At 34.0% G+C, this 6,960-nt stretch overlaps 1 long non-coding RNA gene and 1 pseudogene across 1 annotated transcript; both read left to right on the top strand.

Annotated features, from left to right (window-relative positions):
* The first annotated feature begins 165 nt into the window (after nt 1–165).
* On the top strand, nt 166–1,876 carry LOC147481280 (uncharacterized). The gene is made up of 4 exons (XR_015205657.1): nt 166–404; nt 476–551; nt 1,437–1,602; nt 1,727–1,876. It is a non-coding gene; the product is annotated as an uncharacterized LOC147481280 (long non-coding RNA).
* Nucleotides 1,877–4,782: 2,906 nt separating this feature from the next.
* LOC147481279 (adenylate kinase 4-like) lies at nt 4,783–5,657 on the top strand (annotated as a pseudogene).
* The last annotated feature ends 1,303 nt before the right edge of the window (nt 5,658–6,960 follow it).

Raw genomic sequence — 6,960 nt, 5'->3', positions numbered from 1 at the left:
AATAACCGGCTTTCAGTTTTCTGAAAAATATTGGTCTTACTCAAAAAAAAAAGATAGGACTAGTTACTATAAAATAGTTTAAGGAAATGGAACTTGTTTACTTGAATAATTAATTCCTTTTTAGATTAGGAAACATGGCCACTTTCTATTAGACAGTTAGATTGTCTTAAGATACTTATATTTATACCTCTTCATCTTTTCCTTCTTCCATAAGTCACTGTCCTCCTCCTCCCGTTTCTATATTTCTGCTGCCGTTGATTTGATGTCATAGAGACTATCATCCCGAAAGTTAAGTCTTTGTGACACTTTTGAACTTATCATATTCACAAGAGGATATTTATTCAAGTTGCTAAATATTTGGGCCATCCGTTATTTGGAGAATAACTCTCAATCCTTTTAACAAGGTTAGAGATTTACCAACGATATGATTTTTGGAGTCCATGATCTTCATCTGATGTGATCATCATTCTAATAGGAATTTGAGATACTCCACCAAGTCCTTTGAAACAAGGTGGGCTTGAAGACGAATTGGCGCCTGACCTTTTGTGTGGGTATGTTTTACTCTTAGTGGATTTCATTCTAACCACAAATCATCTCATTTAGACATTTCTAACCGCGCCAAAAGTTGCCTTTGAGTTCCAATGTTTTACATTTTCCAACTCTATTGATAAGGCTGAACCTTTTCAAATGAGCTGATTTTTCGTGAAGATGATCTCCATGGCGGAGAGATAATATACACAAAAAATCAGCCTAATTAGTTGTGTGGCTCCCACATTTTTTCCTTAAGACTTAGTGGAGCATCTGAAATTCCCATTACTTGGTCAAGCAAAGTAAAAAAATCCCTTTCGAACATTGAAAGCCTTACACAATAGTATATAACTCCCGGCCTCCCTTAGATGCTTTACTAAGTAGAAATTGGTTTTGAGTTGGACGCTCTAAAGTTTAAGATGGTACCGCACTACCGGAGCAGTCATTTGTATTTGGCTTAATTACTCCATGTCACCTAAGTATGTTTGTCCACATGTTAGCCCTAAGTAACGCTACATGTGAGGCATATTGAGATGCTTAATATAGTCCCACATGGGACATTGAAGGCCGTGCATAATAGTATATAGTTCCCGGGGCTGGTGCTGCTCTGCTCGTAGGCAATTGTTTTAAGTTGGATGCTCCAAAGTTTATGAGTACAAACTATGTTTTGGCACACAATAACACTCTTTTTCATTTTTGGTAGACTAGATTTAGTGTTGCACAAAGGGATGTTTATTGTGTTGCACAAAGGCATGTTCAGAAATAGGGTTATGGATTTTAAAATCTCCATTTGTAAGATTTGTGCCCCGAACCTCCGTTCAAGTTTCGTTTGCGCACATATTATTACTTCTTTATTTTTCTTATTTTTATATTATATTTTCTTATTTTTGTATATTGTTGTCATATAGTGTTAGGTCGTTTTGGTTAGGAGTTGGGCTTCCAAATGTTGAATATATAAGAATGATGTTTGGTGCTTTGGAGCTTAAGAATGATGATTGGCTCAAGGCAAAAGAGACATTATGTGCTGCTAGAGAGACAACTGATGGGAAAGATTTTTATTCTGCTCTTTCTCTGGTGGGTATAGTTTATGGCAAGTACTGTTTCTTTTTCTTCTTTAATCTCAATATAGTCTTAGTTATTCATAAATTAAATAGTTGAACAATTTTTACCGATTTATGATCATATTTTAACTTTGCAGGGAAACTGGAACTACTTTGCTGTCGCCCGTTCGGGATTGCTTGGAAAATCGTATAGAAATTTGTAATCCTTAGTAAATATGAATTTGTAACCCTCAAAACTCTTTTGAAGCTATATATATGGTTCAATGAATATAATATTTTTTTCAGGCGTTTACTTGTGTTTATTTTACTTGTCAAATGGTATGAAAAAACATTGGTAATTTTATTTGTTTTTATATGAAAACAGGAGGTGCAGGTTTAGGGTAGGAAAAAAATTAAAATAATCTTGTTGACCATATCAACACATTAAAGCAAAAAATAAATATTAAAACATCCATCAATAATCGTTACAAATCAAACTACGAAACGCTTTTTAACTGTTAGTAATTGTTACTCTACAACGGTTAATAACCGTTATAAAATATGGTTTGCAATGCTTTTAAACAGTTAGTAATTGTCACTCTGCAACGGTTAATAACCGTTGGAAAATTTGGTTTGCAACGCTTTTTAACCGTTGCAAACATTTCCAACACTTTAACCACGCCATATTTGCAACACTTTTTAAGCATTGTGAAAATTATTCGCAATGGTTTTTTGCCGTTAATAATAGCCTGTTATGGTGTAGTGTATTAAGACTAATGCTAAACATTAAAGCGGTGACACATTTTATATACATGTACAGCCTAAAATATGTTCATGGGTTTTGAATTTAGTTCTCAAGTATTTATTTGTTACCATTCTCGACCTTTTCTGGTCTCACTATTTAAGCTGCGGTATGTAAGTGGTTAAAATCAGAACTGCGTGTTAGTATGGTTGAGTTTGTTGCTAGTGAAATAACTGGTTTTGTCTTTTTTTTTTGTTATGGTGTTTGCATGATCGAACTTGAATTTTATTAGTGTTTTAAGAATGCCCTAGGCTCATCAAGAATTTTAAGCTTTTATCTATTTGCTACACTTTTGGATTTAAAATTGGCATTTGCAAATATTCCTGTAATATTAGTATGAATGTCTTTTGAAGTTTTGGAGCCTGAAGCTTTTCTACATCTTTTATTGCACTAACCTCTCTTTATTAATCTGTGAATTCCAGGACTACCTTAAGTAAGATGATACATAAATGATGAAGTCGTTTAATGCAGATCTTTTACCTTCACATGTTAATTAGTTAAATACGCGGGAATCCGTTTGTATATGATTTAAATGAAGAATAAATAAAATGTATCTATTTGAATCATGTTTTATGAATGGATTTTGGTATGTGATTTGGCATAATATGTTCCTCGTGCCGTGTACATTAAGATTGGAACATGTTGCACCCTATGTACGTGTAACATTTAGTGTTGTTTGTATATGTAATAACGTCTTATGGGAGAGCGATGTTATCTTATTTTACGTAATGTATTGTAAACTCTAATTGTTTCCTTGCTTTTGTTGGATTGATTAGAAAATGATTGGATTTGGTTGAAAATGTATTATGCAGGTTTCACATTCTTAAAAACGTTAAAAATATAAAGGAGACTATCGAAATTTTGAAATGAATGAAGTGTCGAGATGTTGTAGTATTCGTTTTAATATAATTTGTATCGAGGTACTTTTCAACTAGGGTTATCTCGTTCAGTAAGAACTCTTTACTTTCACTGATTCTTCATTCATTGTAAAAATCTCGTCCAATTGTAAACCTTGCATGAAACTGAGTTTAACAAGTGAATGGCCCGAGTAATCTTTTAAACACTCGGGTACGAAAATTTTAAGTACATGTATTTATAAATGTTACAAATTCATCCCATAGCTAGTCACAAGATAGTTGGCAATATGACACGTATAATGACAACAATTTTTCACTCCATAATAGAATTGAAGTTGCCTACTCATGATTTGATAGATAACGATCAAATCAGTCTAAGTAGTTATGGTTCTCCTATTTATAGGTGATTGCTTAGGCGTAATTACTGACTGAGGATAGCAACACCAGTTCAGTGTACATAATGTGATTTATTACATTTGACTTGACGTTTGTGGTAATCTCTAGAGATATTGCTTGGCTTAGCTAATTCTTGCGTTTTACATACTTTATGCCCGGGGAATCAAAATTCAAATAAGGCATCCATGCAAAAGTCAACACAAGGTCATTAGTTATACATATTAAGCTTTAACATCATGTATTCTGATGCAAACCTAAAGTTTTCTCATGTTTAATCATCCAGCTAGAAGTTAAGTAATATTGTTTTCAAATAGACCAAGTTGGCAGAAATGTTGAAATCTACATCAATTATGATATGGCTATCAAGTCTCTCAACTCAGCGCACCTAGTTGACAATATGATTGAACCTATCTTTTGCTAACTCAAAATTTTCTAAGTCAAGCTTAATCGAACCAAATCACGTGTAGGGTTAGTAGCCTTTGTTCCAGTATGTGTGCTTGTGCCCATGGTTTTACGACTCGACTGGTTCAAGACTGAACCAGAGTCAAAGCTCCTAGTTGACTTTTTATGTTGAATTGGTTCAACATAGACCGGTTTCAACACCGATTTGAAGGGTCCAATTCAAGTTAGAAACCATTAAACTTCGGTTTAAAAAGAAAAATCAGTTCAACTCGATGATTTTTATTCAATCCAACCGAGTTGACTCAACCCAAATATTAATTACTTTTCTTTAATCTTTGTTAACCTTAAATATATAGTTTAATACTTTTCTTAACAAAGAACCAAACGAGTTTTTAATTGAACCGATGGTTTGAACCGGATCGGGGTTCAAAACCGGTCCCGGGTTCGAAAACCATGTAGAACTATTTTCTTCCCACTGTATATCGGTGAAAAATTTAAGCATGCCCCAAATTTCAATTTCCCTTTGAAACATTTAGAGACCGTCCATAAAGTTTTCTCTTCTCTCTCTCCACCTCGCCACTAAATGACTAAAGATTTCAGTTCTAAGCTTTGAAACCAACGCCTCAGAACTGGCGGTAGTAGGTCACCTATAATTACACCAACCCAAAAAAACTCCTCATTTTTCCAATCCCTTCTTCACGAGAGAGAGAAGAAAATAAAATAAAGATGGATTTGGAGAACGTACCATCGAGATATAATGTCGATTTTTTTCGTCAATCCAAACCCGATAAAGCGTCTCATTCTCATCGGTATTTTTTTTTTTTCAATGTTGGCGAGATGAATGGGTATTTCATTTTGGGGCTTCGAACATTATGATTTTTTTTTATTTATATTATACTCCTAATCGATTGATTTGACTATAATTTTGAATGTAAAGCTTCACTTTGACTGTAAAGATTTATTTAAATACCCATGATAAATAAACCTAGCTATTAATGAAAAATTAGTTGACTGACAGGTCCACCCGGATCGGAAAAGGAACCCAGTCTCTTATTACCAAGGATGACTGTTGTTTGTGCCACTTGGCTACAGGTGATATGCTAAGAGCTGTTGTTTCTACTAAAACACCTCTAGGCAAAAGAAGCCATGGAGAAGGTATGCACTTTACAAAGTGTTCTTTGGTCATGAGACAAGTTTATATTTGTTGTCGTTCCTGATTGTGGAGTTCGTTTATATATAGGGGGAGCTTGTAACTGATGACTTGGTTGTTGGAATAATCGATGAAGAGGCCATCATGTCAGAAAGGTTCATTCTTGATGGGTTACCTAGAACTGTGGTTCAAGTAGAAAAGGTTTACGATCTTTTCATTTATCGTTAGAAATTTATTCTTTTGCGCCCCATATTATCTTTCTTGGTTTGAATATCATTTTATTGAAATTTTCTCTTGTTTGTATCTTCCTTTTGTGTAGCTTGACGAGATCTTTGGAAAAGCAAGGAACCAAAGTTGACAAGGTTCTTAACTTTACCATTTTTGATTCCTTCTTAGAGGAGAGAATCATGGCAAGTTGGGTCCACCCTTCCAGGTGGCGAACCTATCAAACAAATATGCATGTCCCAAAAGTTTGGTGTTGATGGCGTAAGCTATTTTGATTTTTCAATTTTGGCTTTTAAGATACTCGTATTTTTATTATTATTTTTTGTGACTTGCATAAAAAGACATTTATTTAATATTATTAGTAATATTGATGTTGGGGTGGAATGACGATTAGGGAGTGTCAAAGAGTGTTGTTACCACCTATTGATCTAGGGTTTGATAATTCATCACACGGGAACTTTAGAGTGTGTGCTAATGTATCTTTTAGGGTTGGCAGAGTGGCATTGTTTATTTTACCATCATTTGGGAGTTGGGACACATGGTACCATTTTGAGTCTCAAACATATGCTTTCCTCATATTGTTTTATCATCAAATGCATTCTTTTCCCAAAGTGGTTAGCACATAGCATTGGTTTAATTTGGAGGGAATTTCATTCGGATGTTTAAGCTCTATAGGTCTTTAACGTTAGGTGGAAAATCATTTTAAATAATTTTATTATTGCCATACTCCTTGCTATGGGAATTTCTCTCATTATCGTTCACTACATGGAAAGGGTTCTTTGGAGCTATGTAAAGCCAATATACATAAACTACCTAGAAAAATTAAGACTGATCGAGAATGGTGTTATATCTAATTATGCTTGTGACACGCGTTTGATGGGTGACCAGATTGCTTGATTGGCATATGGTCACTTTTGTTGTGTGCCGACTTCTTCATTTCTAAAAGTAGTTCATTTGGTGACACTCTAGGCAGTGATGGATACGTAAGTTTATCTTAACACATGACCAGAACCAATGTTCTTTTTATTTATTCAATTTTTTTTTTCTTTTGTCAAACTCTTATCTGTTGTTGCTTCACTTGTCACCATTAAATTATTAATTGTGGTACACAAAGTATTTCCCCTTGTACTAATTGTAGTGCTTCACTTGTCATCATCATAAGCACTTTGACTGAATGGTGAATAGTAGATCATATTAATTGGTTATTTTGGTTTTGATAACAATTTGATGGTGCTTGTACTTTTAGTAGTTACTACCAACAGATTATAAGGTTTGTGAATAAATTATAGAATATACATACTAAAACGCCTCTGCTAATTTAATGGTTGTTGAACTTATTAGTATATTCAAATTCTTTTGTTCGGAACAAGGAGAAAAAATGCTTAGGAAGAATATCTAGTATTTGAGCCAATGTAACTATATAATCAGACTATGTCCATACAAGATGAGACTGAATGAGAGCAGAACAGGTTGTGATCTTAATATGTTCCTAAAATTCCATTTGGCACTGCCACAATAAGTTATTTTATTTGTTCTTTAGACTAATGTGTTTATTTGCTG

The sequence above is a fragment of the Coptis chinensis genome, chromosome 8 (genome assembly GCF_015680905.1).
Source record: "Coptis chinensis isolate HL-2020 chromosome 8, ASM1568090v1, whole genome shotgun sequence".
Lineage (NCBI taxonomy): Eukaryota > Viridiplantae > Streptophyta > Magnoliopsida > Ranunculales > Ranunculaceae > Coptis > Coptis chinensis.
This window is presented reverse-complemented; position numbering and strand designations above follow the sequence as displayed.